The sequence below is a fragment of the Gymnoscopelus braueri genome (genome assembly GCF_963280865.1).
Source record: "Gymnoscopelus braueri genome assembly, chromosome: 11".
NCBI lineage: Eukaryota > Metazoa > Chordata > Actinopteri > Myctophiformes > Myctophidae > Gymnoscopelus > Gymnoscopelus braueri.
Window position 1 is genome coordinate 11,869,909 of NC_137613.1, and position 20,068 is coordinate 11,889,976.

Genomic DNA, 20,068 nt, shown 5'->3' on the forward strand with positions numbered 1-20,068 from the left:
CATTCATCCTAGTTAGTACAGTAATGTGTTAATTGCCTCCTTATTGATCTGTACCCAGTATTACAGTTACTGTAAGAGGTGTAAGGTAAACCTTATTGGACACTTGTATTGCAATACCGGTATTTTTATCAGTCGATTTGAGTATGCAATTGATCGTTAATCAGATATCAGCTGAAAATGTTAATATTGTGCATCACTAATTTGAGTAGTAGTATGAAAGTAGTTGAATTTGCCTTTCAAATAAATGTGAGACAAGATGGTTAATGCTATTCCCTCTTCCCCAGGGCCAAGCTCAGACCAGCACTTCTGGCATGTCAACACAATGCAGTATGACCACATCGTGCTCACATTGGATGGCCAGGTGATCACAGATGAGAGTGAGTACATCTCCATGGCACTAGGACTCCTATTGTGTGTATATTTTGTGTTCAGAATCCAGTACCCTAAAGGACTGAACAAGACACTGACCTTTTTGGAGTTGTGTTGTTCTGAAATTGAAGGATGCAGGCAAACTTCCTGTCGCAGTAAAAAAAAACTACCTAGCGGAGACCTGTGCTCCGAGGAGCACTTTTTCTAGTTGTATTCTGCATAGCGCAGGCTTATTTGCAGAGGTGTACTGTATGCTGTTGCATATTGTTTTTCATTATTGATGGTGCTTCTGTAATGTTATTTTGTCCCTTTATATTGCTGTATCTGTAACTGCGCAACTCTGCCGTGCTGCCTCATGGCGACTGATGATCTCCCCCAGCGGGATGAATAAAAGGTCTATCTCTTATCTGTCTGTTTTTCGAGGACGCCGTCGGCTGCATTATTCATTTGTGTACACAGCAGAGACTTGACTAATGTCTGAGTAAGGTAATCCAACACACTGTGGTTATGACTTCTTAACCACACAATCATGTTCAGCCAAAATGTACTCAACCATTCTGGTTAAGTTTGGCTTGCGTTTAATTGACTGTGGAAAACATTTAAACTTAAAATAGAGTGGAATTTAAATAGCTAAAAGTGACGTAAGAAAGGCCTAGGATTATAACTTTAATGATGATGTAGGGAAATGATAGATATGTGTTTCCCCCTTATAGTGCGTTTGAAGTGACAGACACTTGAAGCATTCAAATGAGATTTTGCAGCAAAGTAAAGCCACTTAAAAACGCAGGAAAGAAGCTGCCGCTATATACTACTGCTGGTGCTTAGTCTTTGTGAAGGCCCCTGTCTTGGGAAATGGTCGTTTGCGTGCAGAAACAGTTCAGCCAGACATATAGGCTACCTCCTCCCACGGCCATGTTTCTCCTTCTTCCTCTTCCTGTGCACGCAGGATTAAATGCAGTGGTGGAAAAAGTACTCAAATGTTTTACTGAAGTAAAAGTATCAATACTGCAATGTAGAAGTACTCTGTTACAAGTAAAAGTCTGGTGTTAAAAAAAATTTCTTGAGTAAAAGTACAAAAGTATTGGTATCAAAATGTACTTAAAGTACCAAAAGTAAAAGTACTGAAATGTTTGAAAATAGCAGATCTACAAGCTCACAACGTGTCGCGAGCTTGTAGATCGGCTATTTTCAAGTAGCCTTGGTATAAAATAGGACTAAAGTGGTTAATGTATGTCTTATAATGTAATCATTTATATCTTCTAAGTAACTAGTAACTTAAGTTTATTTTTTTTTATAGTGGAGTAAAAGTACAATATTTGCTTCTGAGATGTAGTGGAGTAGAAGTAAAAGTATTGGGAATTGGAAATACTCAAGTAAAGTACAAATACCTCAAAATGTTACTTAAGTACAGTACTTGAGTACATGTACTTAGTTACTTTCCACCACTGACTAAATGGGGGGGGGGGGCTCGCCCTCCGATATGATTATGGTTTGAAAGCGCTCTTGGATGATGTGTGTATTATTTGTCTAAACTGCTGGGTCAGTACGGAGAGAGAGAGAGATTGCCCATTTTTAGAGGCCAACGGCAATCATCTGTCTTTTTCCCTGACCTGAGACGAACCGATCCCTTCACATCCCATTGAACCCAGGCAGGCTGGAGGGGCATGTTATAGGCCGTGGCTGATGCAGTGAGCATACGGGAGATTAGGCCCTGGCGCGGCCCTATATGCCTTTAACACTCGCATGACTGAGGTTTCATTCTCCTCCACCAAGCCTGAAAAACGATCATTTTGATCCCCAAATCAGGCTATCCTATTGGCCACTGTCTCCCCTCTGTGCCCAGACTAGTTCACACTTTCTCCCCCAAACAGTGGGGGGTTCCATTGTCTTCTAAAAAGCTGAGAGTTGAAAATGGGTTGCCAAATTTTGAGAGAGAAATAAGCAGGTAGGTCTATGAAAGTGTTACTGCATGCGTTGTGCCCAGGAGGATTCCGATTTCAGAGCAAAACTTTACAAAATAAAACGGTAAAATGCTTTGCACGGGGCTCGGGAGAAAGAGAAGAGGTGATATGGACACATTTTCGCTACATCGATGTGGAGAACAAAACACAATGCTTGATTTTATCCGAAGGCAAGCAATGTGGGAAAAACACAACAACTTGAAGAGACACAAGCGTTCACCACAAAGAGATCGAGTTATAAGTTAACAAAAGGTTTGGTGGTGGTTGTTTACAACGTAACATTAAACGTGGTGTTGCGTGTCGGCTTAATGTTCCAACAAAAACACTAATCTGACCCCAAAGTGCCCAAACTAATGCTGACGAACTCACGTTAGCTTCTTAGCATGTAGCGATAAACTTACACCTGGTGTTTGCACTTTCTCCATTTACAAATATAAAGTGCTTACCTCATGGCCAGGGATGTTACAATTCTATTCGGGTAACCCATATCGGGTACCCATATTTTCCGTATTGTCCAATAAAAAACATTTTAATCCATTTTCTCCGTATTTTCTCCATGCTTTCAACTACGTGACCCTATCGGTTGGGAGGTGTAATTGCACTCTGATACACTATAACTCTATGAGAAAATGACCGCCAATCGGATTAAAATGCTTTTTATTGAACAATACAGAAGTTACGGGTACTTATACCCACCCGAAGTAAATTGTAACATCCGTGGCCACGGAATAAAAACTTTATATTTGAAATCCGAATGTTTATGTAGATGTACGGGCTGTAAATGGAGAAAGTGCAAAAAACAGGTTGAAGTTTCGTCATGACTGTCATAATATGACCGTCATGTAATGCTGCTTTAGTAGCAGCAAGCGAACTATAGTAACTTGTAAACAACCCTAACCTAACAAACCTAAATTATTATTATTCATAATAATAATATTCACATTATTGTCTGAGCGTAAAGCTCTCATTCTATCAGCTGTCCACGTCGCTGACAAACGCGTCTCCTCTCCTCCTCCCTCAGTGCAACAAGTGAACACAATGCTATGTTCCACAAATGTGCTCAATCCTGCGCAAAATATCTGATCTTCAAGCATAAAACAGTTGCTGCGTGACAAGCTGTATGCTTGTAGATCCTATCTTTTTCCACCGCTTTGCAGTGAAAGGGAAAGTGGAAAATGGGTCGCCAAATTTTGCGAGAGAAATGAGCAGTCAGGTGTATGAAAATGTTACTGCATGCGTCGTTGTGCCCTGAGAAAACATTGAGGCATGAATGGGGTAATAGCCGAGGCTAATTTGCAACACCAGTCCCTGGTTAGACCTTTCTATATAAATATATACCTAATAAAAATGCATGAAGCTCTAATCTAAACAAGTATGAAAAGATATTTATATCTGCAAAGTAACTAGTAACTAAAGTTTTCAAATAATTGTAGTGAAGTAAAAGTACAAGATTTGCCTCTGAGCTGTAGTGGAGTAGAAAAGTATTACCATTATAATGTAATTATATATATAATTATAATAGTAATAATAATAGAAATACGCGAAAAACAAGCCCAAAGTCGCTTATAATAAGCAGACATGGCAACATAGACTCGCATAGACTCGCTGTGCAGCTCGTCTACGGGCCGCTCTGCGGGGGGTCTAGAGGTGTCAACTGCTCTTGCCTGGGGGAGAGAGGGGGAGAGCGGTCAATTTAGCCGAAATATAACGGTTGGGATGGTATATATGGTATATATTTCATATTTATAATACGTTTCAGAAGAAAAAAAAAACGGAGATGATTTGAAACAAATATTTAGGAAAAGTCCTGAAAGGGGAACTTTCTCAGAGCTTCATGAGAGAAGATAATCCACTTTAAATTCTCAAAATCGGTCATATTGATAGCTTAGTCATGCAAGTGTTAAAGGATCTACACCATGAATTTAAAACAAATATTTCATATTTAATATCATATTGTTTATGTCCCTCAAACGTTTTTCAAAAGGTTTGAGCCTGAATCAAGCCTCAGATATACTCATTCCAACTGACTTCTCTCTGGCTTATAACGCACTTTCACATGCAATACCACATTGTCCTGATTTGCACGTGACGCTATTGAGCCAGTTTGTATGCATGTTATCTCCTGGTTCTGAGTGGAAAAAGGAAAAAAAAATGGGGGGGGAAAATATATATATTTTTTTTTTCTAAGTTGGAACTGAAAAACGGGAGGGATTGTACCGCTAGTGACGTCACATTCGGGGATAAATCAGTTTGGCCTGTTTTGAGACCAATTTTATTTAACACACAAAAAAGTTTAAAACACAAAAAAGTTACGTCACGAGTCCGACGCGTCGCATTCACGACACGTTGTGACCTTGTCAGATCGGCTATTTTCGGCGTGCGTCGACGTGTATAAAAACGGGGACTTTACGATTATGCTAAAGCGACTGCTGCGGTTTTTGCTCATTCTTCTCGCATAGAGAAGAAAACGTGTGTCTGTGTTGAGGCTTCCATTGTGTCTGAGCTAAAGCCTTTTGGCTACAGTATTGTTCTTTGCTTAAGCTCCTCTCTCTCTCTCTAGCTATGTTGGCTAAGTTCCACCAGACAATGCGATGCAAGCCTGGCCCAGACTTGAAGTGTCCCGGCTCAGGGGGGGCCCGGGGGGCTGAGGGGGGGGGGGCTCCCAGTACCCATCCCGCCCGTCCCGTCCCGTGGAGGGTTTGTAGTGTAGCGGAGGACGGTGGTGGAAAGTAACTAAAAGTACATGTACTCAAGTACTGTACTTAAGTACCATGTTGAGTTTTTTTTTTTTTACTTTACTGGAGTATTTCCAATGTTCAATTCGAACATTAAGTTTTTTGTACTTTAAGTACAATTTGATGCCAATACTGTTGTACTTGACCGTGAGGGTCCATTTGGTTCCATTCGTACACTCTCAGAGCTATGATGGTCCTTGAAATGTAAAAGTTTGAGAACCGCTGTGCTACACTAAATGGAACGGAGCCTTCATTAGTATCATTTGGTAACACCTGTGGAAGGAAGTAAGGAAGAGGCCCGATTTATTTCCAATATGGCCGCTGCTGTGCATACAGAGCTCGTTTAGCGCACTTTGTGGCTGTGTCGTTATTATATCAGAGATAGAGACAGAGATAATCCAATTTAACCCACCAGGAATGCATCTGTGTCACTTTTTGATTTGAGCAAAAAAAGCATTATTTTACACTTTGGCTATTAAAAAATAGCAGATCTACAAGCTCATAGCGCGGCACCGAGTGCCGCGCTACGAGCTTGTATATCTGCTATTTTTGAAAAATCGAGAAAATGTGTACACATTAATATATTTATATTCTTTTAAAGCCAACATTTTTAACTCAAATCTTTGCTTCTGGGGGGGGGGGGGTTCCTGGAACACAATATTTTGAGATGGGGGTCCGCGGCCAAATACATATCATTTTGGGGGTCCTAGACATGAAAACGTTTGAGAACCACTGATATAGAAACATACGTTTTTCAGAAAACTGTTGGGATTTAGAAGACATTTGTAGAATCGTCCTCGGGTCTTAATACTGTAGGTCAAAAGAAAGAAACAACATCCATTGGTAAAAAGTTGGCATTTTCACTTCCACAATCCTCAGGCCTGTTTAGTCATGTGAGTGGAATAACCCTTTGTCTGGTACACCGTCTTCTTTTTTCTTTATTCTCCATTCCATCTAGGATGTATTTTTGGCTCTGTGAGGAAGTTTACTTTTTTCTCTATAAAAAAAGGATGTGTTTTCTTCAACTCAGGCCCTCTTTCACACGTTGTTTCCATCGTTGCCAGTCAACATGATCCTTATCAGGGGTGTAACTTAAGTACATTTACTCAAGTACTGTACTTAAGTACAATTTTGAGGTATTTTAAAAATAAAAGCCTGGAAATCAAGGCTTGGTCATGGATAGTTAGAAGACTGTGTATAAGCGACGCGTTGTGAACTTGTAGATCTGCTATTTTTGAATAGCCAATGTATAAATGGATAAAGTTTTTACAATTGATTGTGATGCTATATTAACACATTGTGGGGACCACTTTGAGAACGAACCACTGGTGTAAAGTAACTAAGTACATTTACTCCAAGTACTGTACTTGAAGTACAACGTTGAGGTAATTTAACTTTTTTGGTGTTTTCACTTTTGTTTGTTTTGTTTTGCCCCCAAAAACTTCCCCCGTCTATCAAAACAAACCAAAACACAGCGAGAGGTGCACTGTGTTTCTGCAGGTAAACACCACCACACTACTGCACTGTGTTTCAAAACAATGTATGTTTTATAATGTAATAACTTATACCTGCAAAGTAACTAGTAACTAATAGTTTTCAAATAATTGTAGTGGAGTACAAGTACAATATTTGCCTCTGAGATGTAGTGGAGTAGAAGTAAAAGTATAGACAATTGGAAATACTCCAGTAAAGTAAACGCACCTCAAAATTGTACTTAAGTGCATTACTTGAGTAAATGTACTTAGTTACTTTACACCACTGCGTGTAGTTCGTGTTTATTCACCAGACACACACACACACACACACACACACACACACACACACACACACACACACACACACACACACACACACACACACACACACACACACACACACACACACACACACACACACAGTCCCATGGGAGCAGAGCCTGCGCTGCAGCATGCAATAATAAGTGAGAGGCTTAAAGGTCAGATCATCCTCAACACATAACTCATAACTAAGTCATAATCCATCTGCACTACTTTTAATTGCTTCTTTTTTTCCTTTTTCTTTTTACCCTTAAAGACCGTGAACGCATCTGTGTGTCATTTTAAGATTTCTTTGGGCTATTCAAAAAAGATTGCAGATCTACAAGCTCATAGCGCTTCTAGATCTGCAATCTTTATGAAAAACCGTGAAAGTTTGTGCAAATCTTTGAATATATATATTTTTAAAGCGAACATTTTTAACTCTGTTACAACTTATGGGGGTCCAACATATTTTGAGATGGGGGTCCACGGCCAAATACATAATTTTATGATATTATGGCAACATTAGTTAGGATTTAGAATACATTTGTAGAATCCCCAGAAGCAAACATTTGAGTTACTTTAATAAATATATAATATATATTCAAAAACCCACGATTTCCCACGATTTTTCCAAAACATAGCAGATATACAAGCTCATAGCGCGGCACCGAGTGCCGTGCTATGAGCTTGTAGATCTGCTATTTTTTTAACGGTGTAAAGATGGCAGATGCGTTTCCCCGGTTTGAACGTGTTAACAACATCTCCTCTTAATGTGTGGCTTCAAACCCCCGGTTTCTTTTACATCCTCTCCCTCTCTTCTGAATGCAAAGCGTGCAAAGTGCAAAAAAAAAATACCCAAAGCCCCCATTCTCTCACTGCCGTTTAGCCTTTCCCCACCGACTTCCTTTTGGAGTTCAAAAGGCCCTTTTATAATTTCCCTTTCTTTCTTCTTCAGCCCAATGCAGGCAGCAGCCATATAGCGCTCCTCCGCGCGTCTTCTTCCTCTCTCTCTCTCTCTGAGTGTCTGAGCCATTTATTTCAAGTAGGACGAAGTAAAAATAGGCACAAATCAATCCCAAATGTTTTCGCGCGGGGGGGGGGGGGGGCTGTTCCCGCATGTGTCTCCATTCTAGGCTAGTGCGAGCCAACCGGGGATAGAGTGGCATGCATGGTGCCGTGCCGCTACGCATCAGAGCTGGGTTAGAGTCACTGGCACCTTAAATGAGGGCATGTTCATTAAGAAAAAACAGCATGTAGTGTGTGTGTGTGTGGGGGGGGGGGTGACATAGGCAATGATACGCTTAACTACTTATATTAAAGGGATAGTCCACCCCCAAAATGACTTTTTTTTCCCTATCGATTAGTGGCCCCATGGAGACTTGAATTCATGGATATTTTTTTTAGTTTTTCTCGCATTTCTAAGCCAAGGGAAATAATCATTTAATCATTTTTTTATTTGAGCTAAAAGCAGTATTTTACACTTTGGCTATTCAAAAATAGCAGATTTACTAGCTCATAGCGCGGCACTCGGTGCCGCGCTATGAGCTTGTATATCTGCTATTTATGAAAAATCGTGAAAACTTGTGCAAACCTTTTGAATATATATTTTTTAAAGCGAGCATTTTTAATTAAAATCTTTGCTTCTGGGGGTCCCTGGAACAACATATTTTGAGATAGGGGTCCACGGCCAAATACATATCATTTTGGGGGTCCTTGACATGAAAAAGTTTGAGCACCACTGTTATAGAAACATTTTTTTCAGAATACTGTTAGGACCCGCCGTTATAATTTTTTGTGTTTTTGAGTGCTTGGATCTTCTTCATCTTTTTCCCAGTTGTTTCACAGTTCATACTGTGCCACCGTGACTCAGGGTGTCAGACTGTACCTGTACTTAAGTACTGTACTTAAGTAAATGTACTTAGTTACTTTACACCACTGTACCACCATGACTCAGGGTGTCAACCGTGCAATCAGTAACAAGCGGTGCAAGGCAAGAAAAGTCTCAGCGTCAACCGTGCAATCACTGCAAAATCAGACTAAATCAAACCAAACCCACGGTCTGCTGCTTTGGAATGAACGGTCAGCAGTAATGTCAAGTATCTGTAACTTTTCAGGATATATATATATGTATATATGTATATATGTATGTATGTATGTATGTATATGAGAGAACAGGACATTAATGAGTGCACAACACCATAGAAAACAAGTACATGTTGCCCCCCCCCTCCCCAGTAACTATGGAAGCCTGTATTATTATTTGTATTACCCAAAGCCCGCTTTTCAATGGACTCCTCGTTTCATAATCTGAAATGTGTCAAGTGTTTCTTTTTTATAGAACATCAGTCTATTAACAATGTTCTCTTACAGGTTTTATGTTTTTTTTTTTGTCCTCGCAGAATTCCGCCCACTCAGACTGCGGTGTGTGTGTGTGTGTGTGTGTGTGTGCGTTTGTGTGTGTGTGCGTGCCTGCGTTGTCAGAGAGTGCATGAGAGAGAGAAAGAGAGAGAGAGAGAGAGATCCTCTAGCTATTCAGTTCCAATAGTCAAGGTCACTTTATCACCGAGGCGGCAGTTTCTTTTTTCTTTTTTCTTTCTACTTTCTCTGAGCTGCTGAATGAATGGAGAATGTTCTAGTGGAAAACCTCCTGTGTATCCCGCCTCCTCACACACATATAACCCAGAAACCTCTTATCTCCATATTCTAACGTTTTTTTAGTTTAAATTAACGCCCTATTGATCATGCTACAGCGTCACACGAAAGCATCAAAAGCAGCAGATCTGCAAGCTCTAAACGCGGCGCGAACCGACACGTTTTGAGCTTGTAGATCTGCTACTTTTGATGCTTTTGAATTTGAATCCTGAAAAGTCACAGTTTTGGACATATGAGGCTTTCACCTGACAGACGCCATATAGACACACATCTTACACACACACACACACACACACACACACACACACACACACACACACACACACACACACACACACACACACACACACACACACACACACACACACACACACACACATCCGCTCCTCCTCCTCCCAAACCCTGGACAATGGGGTCTATACTCTAGACCTTGTTCACATGACTTCCTCCTGCGTCCTCGGAACCAATCAAATAGCTCCATTCATCTCGGGGTGGGGGGGGCCCCACGGGGGGGGCCACGTGACCTGGCAAGGAGGGCTTTTCGTGTGGTCCCCAGTCCCCACCCACCCACCCACCCCTGCCACACACACAAACACACACACACACGCACACACACACACACACACACACACACGCACACGCACACGCGCACGCGCTCTGATCATTTCAGGAAGCTTTCTCCATTGAAGTCTCCCAGAGTGTTAACCCATTTAGACCGGGAATAATAGCAGATCTTCAAGCTCATGTAGCGCGGCACCGAGTGCCGCGCTACATGAGCTTGAAGATCTGCTATTATTAGAAACATCGTGAAAATGTGTGCAAATCTTTGAATACAATATGTACATTTTTAACTCCAATCTTTGCTTCTGGGGGGTCCCTGGAACAAAATATTTTGAGATGGAGGGGGGGTCCGCGGACAAATACATATGATTTTGGGGGTCCTTGACATGAAAAAAAGTTTGAGAACCACTGATATTACACCAACATATATATATATATATTTTTTTTTAGAAGGCATTTTGTAGAATAGCCCAGAAGCAAAGATTTGAGTAACAAATGTTCGCTTTAAAAACAATATATATATATTCAAAGATTTGCACACATTTTCACCATATTAAAAAAAGAAAAATAGCAGATCTACAAGCTCATAACTATGAGCTTGTATATAAATAGCCAAATAAATCTTAAAATGACACAGATAGATGCGTTCACACCCGGACTGAATGGGTTAAAAAGTCTTTCATTTCATGTTTGATCCCGTGTGTCGCCGCCCGTGGAAGTACAGTACAAGACACTGTCGCCACAGGCTGTCAATCCCTCCCCTCCTCCAGCAGTGCTTTTTGAACCTTTCATTTATTTATTTATCTTTTTAGATATTTCTATCTATCATAGAGAACGAGGCTCCTCGGCGCCGCTCTTTCAAGTTTTCCCCTGCCGAGTGTGTGTGTGTGTGTGTCTGTGTCTGTGTGTGACATTTTGTTTTTGATGATGAGACGCGCCGTTGCCTGTCACAGAGAAGCATGAAGTCTTCACTCTGAGGTCTAAAGATTCTCCGGTTATATTCCTCTATTGTTTCAGTTTAAAATGCCGCGGTGACTGACTGACTGCATGAATGAGCTACAAGTGGGTTTCTGCTTTTCTGCCTTATAGCCTTATCGAGCTAGTAGATCGGCTACTTTCGCCACTTATGGGTGACGCTGTAGTATGATCAAGTAGGACGTTCATTTACGGGGGAATTTTTTTTTATGGAGATAAGAGGTTTCTGCCCGACAACAGTGGTGGAAAGTAACTAAGTACATTTACTTAAGTACTGTACTTAAGTACAATTCTGAGGTATTTGTACTTTACTTGAGTATTTCCAATTTCCAATACTTTTACTTCTACTCCACTACATCTCAGAGGCAAATATTGTACTTTTACTCCACTACATTTACTTGAAAACTTTAGTTACTAGTTACTTTTCAGATATAAATTATGATATAATGAAACATACAGTAACCACTTTAAACCTATTTTAAACCTAGGCTATTTGAAAATAGCAGATCTACAAGCTCACAACGCGTCGCATCGCGACGCGTTGTGAGCTTGTAGATCGGCTATTTTCAAATATTTAGTACTTTTACTTTTGGTACTTTAAGTACATTTTGATGCCAATACTTTTGTACTTTTACTAAAGTAAATTTTTAATTCTGGACTTTTACTTGTAACAGAGTATTTTTATATTGCAGTATTGGTACTTTTACTTAAGTAAAGAATTTGAGTACTTTTTCCACCACTGCCCGACAACCACGATATATCTAGGTTCCATTTGGACCCCCTGAAGTTGAGAAAGAAGTGACATGCAGTACACAACCCTGCCAACTGGTGGATTGAGCCACCATGGGGGGGCGGCTTGTTGACTGTTTTAGTGAACTTAATGTTCAACTCATAGCTTTGTCGTCTCGAGCAGGCGTTTATAGAAGCTTCCTTTTAGTGTCTACAGAGTTAACGGCCATATGGGAACCGCTCAAACCATCAGCTGTCATTAACGGTCATTACGGCCCGTTAACCACCATCCATCCAGGGATCTTTTCCCCCCCGACTTCTTAACCCATTAAGACCGGGGGAAGAATCTGTGTCATTTAAAGATTTCTTTGGTTATTAAAAGAAAATAGCAGATATACAAGCTTGTAGATCTGCTATTTTTGAAGATTTAAAAAAAAAATATGTGCAAATCTTTTAAAACATATAAATACATTTTTAACTCAAATCTTTGCTTCTGGGGGTCCCTGGAACAAAATATTTTCAGATGGGGGTCCGCGGCCAAATACATATCATTTTGGGGGTCCTTGACATGAAAAAGTTTGAGAACCACTAATTATAGCAACATACATTAAAAAAAAAATGAAATAAAAATACCCCCCAGAAGCAAAGATTTGAGTTACAAATGTTTGCCTTAAAAATATATATGTATATATATATATATTCAAAGATTTGCACACATTTTCAAGATTTTTTCAAAAATAGTAGATCTACAAGCTCATAGTGCGGCACTCGGTGCCGCGCTATGAGCTTGTATATCTGCTATTTTTGAATAGCCCAAAGAAATCTTAAAATGGCACAGATGCGTTCCCGGTCTTAAAGGGTTAACAGCTTTGCTTGCCTAGTGATTTGTATGAAATCCAAATGGTAATAATAATAGGCCTTTCTTTCTGTGATTAATGTTTGGGACTAAATGCATTCCGCGTTTAGCGAATACCGCGGTTTGAATCCCGTTCCCTATACTCAAAAAAAAAAAAAACGGTGATTGTATCCAGACCCCAGCGCAGCACAGTGCCGCTGTGATACTCGGGTATTAAAGCACTCGCATTCCTGGCTACCCATCTATTCCTCTCCAGCCCCAGCTATGTACAGTATATACCACTGACTGCACAGACCCCAAGAGAGAGAGAGAGAGAGAGAGTGCAGCCAGGGCCAAGCCACTAGTACTGCCCTAATGGGGCCAGCTTCTATGTACCGCTGCAGAGAACCCCAAGAGAGAGTCTGAAGCCATTCAGGGCCAAGCCACTGGTAAAGTCTTCTGGGGACGTGTATACACACTGCATAGCAGACATTTTAATCTCCCCCATTAAGACCGGGAACGCATCTGTGTCATTTTTAGATGTTTTAGCTATAACCATTATTTTATACCTTGGGCTATTCACAAAAATTGCAGATCTACACGCTCATAGCGCGGCAACGAGTGCCGCACTATGAGCTTGTAGATCTGCAATTTTGTTTTAAATCATAAAAATGTGCGCACATCTTTGAATATATTATGTTTTTAAAGCGAACATTTGTAACTCAAATCTTGATTTCTGGGGGGAACAAAATATTTTGAGATGGGGGTCCACGATCAAATAGGACGTCCTTGACGTGAAAAAGTTATAGCAACATACTAGTGATGAGCGGGCCGACCCGTAACCCGCGGGTCCCGCGGGTGGTCGAGTCAGGATTTCAGAGGCAATTATGCGGGCTGCGGGTGAGCGGGTCAGCCGCTCTCACACAAAAAAAAAATATATATATATATATATTTTGAACAACATGCTTGTTTATTTAGCCCATGACAATGTTGTGCTATACTGTAGACATTTAAATCGACTTTGGGTACTTAAAAGAGCGCTATATAATATATATATTCCCACCGCGGGTCGCGGGGCGGATTGAGCCATAGATTTATATATGGGTTCGCACAACATATCACTACAACATACGGTTTTCAGAAAAGGATTAGGGTTAGGATTTAGAAGACGGGTTAGGATTTAGAAGACATTTGTAGATGCGTTCCCGGATTGGGAATGGGTTAACCCACTCCCCCCCCCCCCCCCCCCCCACTGTTATCAGCCCTCTGGATTTGGGTTTGAAATAATTGGATAATGAATTGGATTTCTCGTTGATGATGACTCTCTGTTGGATGTCGGTGTGAAAGGTTGCAGTACATTGCGTGGGGACAATATTTCCATAATAACGCATAATATCGCCCCGTGTTATAGCATCACACTACTTTTGGAACGCATCATGTTTTTTTCGCTCCAACCTGCATGCGTGTGAGACCTGTATACGGTGGTGTAAAGTAACTAAGTACATTTACTCAAGTACTGTACTTAAGTAAAAATGTTGAGGTATGTTTTTAACTTTACTGGAGTACTTCCAATTTTCAGTGCTTTTACTTTTCATCTCAGTGGCAAATATTGTACTTTTACTCCACTACAATTATTTGAAAACTTTAGTTACTAGTTACTTTGTAGATTTTGATTATTATTACAAAACATACATTAACCACTTCAACCCTATATACATATCGTCCATATCGTGATGCATTGTGAGCTTGTAGATCGGCTATTTTCAAATGGTTTTTGGTACCAGGGGGTAATTGATAGTTTTTAGCTCTACTCTCTTCTTATTTTCTCGTTCGCCCTCCCCCTGTCTCTCCTATATCTGACAGTGAAACAGGCTCTACTTCCTGTGGCTAAAAACACCTAATTGTTCTTTCCCTCTCTCTCTCTCTCTCTCTCTCTCTCTCTCTCTCTCTCTCTCCTCTTGTTTTCCAGGCAGCGCTCAGCGCCGACCTTGATGCTGCCTGATATTGAGTTATGTAATGACGGGGCTGTCGTGTTATTTTTAACCCATTCAGACCGGGAACGCATCTGGGTAATTTTAAGATATCCCTGGAACAAAATATGTTGAGATGCGGGGGTCCGCGGCCAAAATACATATCATTTTGGGGGTCCTTTGCATGGAAAGGTTTGAGAACCACTGATATTATAGCAACATAAGGTTATAGGATTTAGAAGACATTCGTGGAATCCCCCCAGAAGCAAAGATTTGAGTTACAAATGCTTTAAAAAAATCATATCAGGGGGCACGTGGCGCAGTCGGTGGCGCTGTCGCCTCACAGCTAGAAGGTCCTGGGTTCGATTCCCGCAGGGGGACGCTGTGGGCGCTGGGGGCGTGTTCTCTCCTCCGCGTCATCAGTGCCCATACCCTTGGTGGGGTTGGCGAAAGGGCCTTCCTGTGTGGAGTTTGCATGTTCTCCCCGTGTCTCCTAGGGTAGTTAATACCCTCACAAAAACATGCAGTAATGATGGTCACTATACTGCCTCCCCCTGGCCATCCGGGGCGCCTGATGGAGGGGAAGGGAACTGGTTGGAATAACGTGTTCCTTCCACGCGCTACGTCCAACCAGGGAAACTCTCCCCTGTCAGGTGACAAGAAGGTCAGTTGGCTCTCATGCATTGAAGGAGGCATGAGCTCGGCCCTGGCCTCCCTAGGTTGGCAGAGGGAAGGTAGTGCCCAGGATTACATAGACAATTGGCACTGGGTGTAAAAAATAGGGTTACAAAATCGTGGGATCATATCATATTCAAAGATTTGCACACATTTTCACGATAAAAAAAAAATAGCAGTGACGCGCTATGAGCTTGTAGATCTGCCATTTTTGAATAGCCAAAGAAATCCAAAAAAATTACGCACAAGATGTGTTCCCAGTCTCAATGTGTTAAACCCAAAGAGTGAGGAGAGGAGATTGTATTTGAACGGAACACACCGCGCAGCCCCGTTGTTGTGGTGTATTTTTTTGGAGAGAGAGAGAGAGAGAGAGAGAGAGAGAGAGAGAGAGAGAGAGAGAGAGAGAGAGAGAGAGAGAGAGAGAGAGAGAGAGAGAGAGAGAGAGAGAGAGAGAGAGAGAGAGAGAGAGAGAGAGAGAGAGAGAGAGAGAGAGAGAGAGAGAGAGAGAGAGAGAGAGAGAGAGAGAGAGAGAATCACTTATTAATCGGGCTATTTTCCAGCAAATAACACTGATAACAGAAATGACACTAGCACAGAGCCCTGAGGGACGCCGGTCAACCATATGGTTTTCCCATAAGTGAGATATTGAGTGAATAAAAAACAACACGCCCCCTTTCCACAACCACGCCCCCTTTCCTGGGTAGGGGTACCCAGGAAAGGGGGCGTTTGACATGCATTGGACTACGGACCCCCATTTAATGGCATTTCTATCTGTTCGACCCCAATGTCTATTGTAAAATCTATGTTAATGTAACTCTGAGAGTGTACAAATGTACATTTGTACACTCTCAGAGTTACAGACCCATAAGGGTCCATTTGGTGCCTAATCTATCATTTAGCTGGGGACCCCCTGGAACTCCCTCAAGGACCCCTGGGGGTCCCCGGACCCCACTTTGAGAACCAATGGTCTATAGGACTGCACACACAGTCAAAAACAACCTTGTTTTAGTTGTGACCATGCATGTGGGTGAAACATGTACAGTATGTGCGGCTGACCTCAAGAGACCTGAAAGGCACTATACGGCCGAACATGTGAGCCTTTTAACGTGAATCTATTTAGCGTCACAGAAGAGAGGTTCACATGGATGTCACACGTTTTGCCTCGAGGCAGCAAAAAAAAAAAAGGAGCTCAATTATGAATGACGCACAAGTAGTGATTCTCAACCTCTTTTTTTGTCATCTCCAGGACCCACGGTTTTAATTCTGCATTATTAAAATATTCCTATCTGCCATCGTCGGCCCCAAAAATCGCAGATTGGCGATATATATTCGCGTTAGAAAAGCTATAACGTGAGAACAGCTCCCCCCCAGTCCTTTAAGCTCGAGTTATACTTCGCCGTGCAGCGGGTCTCGTGTCAAAAAATAGCAGGTCTGTGGCACCCAGGGGCCCCTGCATGGGGGCCACACTTGGCCCCTGGTGTGACTATGGGGAAGGGTGTTATTTGTCAGTGTCCTTCCGGTGGAGTCAGTAGGATACAACAGCAGTGACTAACAACACACAAATGTGTGTCAATGGGAGGAATTAATTGGCATAAACGACAAAATTGGTGAGGAAAAAAGGGGGGAAAAGGAAAAAAAAAGGAAGTATGGATGAATCTCTCCCTACGGTGGATGTGGAGGAACGCTCCGCCATGTCGACAGTGTAATTACTGCTGTCCTCAGAGCGTGTTGTTCTGCGTCTCCAAGGAGACAGGCGAGCATATGTTAGCTTAGTGGTTAGCCTCAACTCCTGTTTGTAAACAGGGCCTGGAGGAGAGATTAGTTAGCATGGCTGTTTTTAGGGCTCTGGGCTGGGCTGTCTTGCGGAGAGAAAAGCCTTAAACTTTCTTCGACGGCTTTTGGCACTTGTGATTCTGCATGGCGGTGTGTGTGTGCAGTGCTGGAGCAAAGTACTCAATCCTTACTTGAGTCAAAAGTAGAGATAATACTCCTGATCAAATATTACTCAACTACAAGTGAAAGTTGCTCTGTCAAATGTATGCATGAGTTAAAATGCTGTAGGCTACTTGCTTTTAAAATATACTTGAGTATTCAAAAGTAAATACTTTCGAAATTCGAAATTCGAAAGTATAACATAGTTTTTTAATGGCAATGCATTGCTGTATAAAAAATTAGACCCCCCCCACCAAAAAACAACAACTATTTGCCAGAAATTTGCCAACAAATATAAATAAGAGAAAATAGCTAATCTACAAGCTCACAACATCATGATTCTTTTTAAACGTAGTGGAGGCAGAAGTTCAATCATTATTTTGAAATGTTGTGTAAGTATTCATAAAATACAAATAATCAAGTAAAGTACTGATACTTGAATTGTTCTTAAGTACTGTACTCAAGTAAATGTACTTAGTTACTATCCACTACTGCAATGGTGGTATGCTGCACGTTAGCATGCACTAACGGTTTGCCCACTAAAGCGTCGTTGTGTTTGTACTGTATTATGTTTCTGCTTAGAGCGTATTTTCAACAGAGCAGCGAGGCTGTTTGTTTACTAACAGATCGTGTGGTGGATGATTTCCATTGGGGTTGTGTGTGTGTGTGTGATTACTGGTAACACAGGGGTTATCGTCTCCCTTCGCAATGCGTTTACAGTAGATCCGCTTTTTGAATAATGCATGATTTGCCCCTGATTTCGATGATATAGTATATCGTTGCCGTTGGGAAGAAAAAACAAGACACATCGAGTGCCAGAGTTTTTTTTTAAAACAGGGTATACATCTAGTGCCAGCATTTCTTACCGTTGACGCTAAGCTGTTTAGAGCTGTAGAAGCCTCCACGAGGACGCGGAAGTAAACAAAAGGTGCGGGCGCCAAAGTGTCAACATAATGTTTTTTAGCTCAAATCAAGTGACACAGATGCGTTCCAGGTCTTAACTCATTGAGTGCCATTGACGTGTTTCACGTGTTTTAAAAAATAAATAAAATAAAAACGTTCAGAACCCAATATATCATCATTTGAAGATTTGACTTATTTGACTTCATTCACTTCTTCTTTAACTTATTACTGAAAAAAGGCTGTATCTCGGCTCCTGAGCACTTTTCTTTTTACTATGTATTTTTCAATGTTATTATGTTATTTTCAAAAGGCAGACAATTGATGTCAACACGGTCCAATGACTCTCGTTGACATTTGTGAAACCACACAGTGCAACCCTCAGTGATTAGCACCCGTCAGGGGATCGATTACACTGGAGATAAATATTCTGTGACTACTTGAAAAAAGGTATAAGAAAATTGAAAAATTGCTGGCACAGTTCGCAATTTTTTTTTTTTTTTCATTGGCACTGAATGAGTTCATGGGTTAATTTACAAAAAATAAAATAAAAAATAGAGATATGAGGTTTTCCACCATAACGGCATCAGATTCATTACTCATTCTGACCCCTCAGCGCCTCACTTCACATTTTGCAGGCGTTCAGCTGATGTCCTTATCCGCCGCAACCACCACGATGAGGACACCAGTAGAATAACATTACATTCTTACATAACGTTGCTGTCGGGCAGAAACCTCTTATATACAGTAGCAGATCTACAAGCTCACAACACGGCGCAATCCGATGCGTTATGAGCTTGTAGATCTGCTATTTTCAAATAGCTTAGGTATAAAAGAGGGCTAAAGTGGTTAATGTATGTTTTATAATGTAATAATTTATATCTGCAAAGTAACTAGTAACTAAAGTTTTCAATTAATTGTAGTGGAGTAAAAGTACAATATTTGCCTCTGAGATGTAGTGGAGTAGAAGTAAAAGTATTGGAAATTGGAAATACTCAAGTAAAGTACGAATACCTCAAAATTGTACTTAAGTACAGTACTTGAGTACATGTACTTAGTTACTTTCCACCACTGCGTATGAGGTTTCCACCGGACAGAGACGATAACCTGCAACCACCATCAGCCCTTTTTCACAGCGAAGAGGGTGGAAGGGGGATTTATGAGAAGAACCCGACGGTTTGATCCCACACAGATAAATTGTCTCCTTTATGGAAGGTTAAGATGGAAATTGGCGCGGCGGGGATAAGGATAAGGTCTTTTCCACTCTGCTACTATACTACTTGTGAAATAGATAAAATGCATCTGTGTTATGAAGCCATAGCCAGGATGCAGAATGACACATCAGCACCACTGAGTTGACTCTAATAAAATAATCAATTTTGGGGGAATATTATTCTTTTTTTGTATATACAATATATATATCTATATATCTCTATATATCCAATACAGTAGCAAGAATAGCAGATCTACAAGCTCAAAAGGAGTTTGGAAGCGACACATTGTTAGATAGATACCTTTTATTGATCCCGCGGATGCAGTTGCAGTTGATGTTAGCTTTCTGAACTGAATGAGTAATCTATTGACTAATCACTAATAACATGATCAATGGTTGTGTACTATGTAAGGTTGGTGTTGAACTGGGCCGTTCTCTGGGTTGGGGGGGGGGGAGATTGAGAGAGAGAGAGAGAGAAGATACTTAGGAGAATCAGGAGAGAGGAGTAAGACAGACGCAGGGCATCAGCGTTCTGGGTGAGCTGCAAGGCCTGCTGAAGAGAGAGAGAGTAGTTTATAAGGGACACCAGTCAGTCAGCCAGTCAGTCAGTCAGCCAGCAGCCAGGGAGGGGTTTGCATGCAGTAGTCCGGAATGTTGGATGACTAAAGCTTTGGACAACAACTTGGAGCCGTTGCACTATACAGTCAGTCCCCAGAGAGAGAGAGAGAGAGAGAGAGAGAGAGAGAGAGCCGGATAGAGCAGCTCGGTCCAGATGTCAGGGAG

At 41.3% G+C, this 20,068-nt stretch overlaps 1 protein-coding gene across 1 annotated transcript in view; it reads left to right on the plus strand.

The window, feature by feature from the left end:
• elmo1 (engulfment and cell motility 1 (ced-12 homolog, C. elegans)) overlaps positions 1-20,068 on the plus strand; it is a 242,386-nt gene that overhangs the window by 37,734 nt on the left and 184,584 nt on the right. The window contains exon 2 of the mRNA XM_080443358.1: positions 285-377. The gene's annotated coding sequence lies outside the window, so the exon portion shown is untranslated. The remainder of the gene's footprint in view (positions 1-284; positions 378-20,068) is intronic.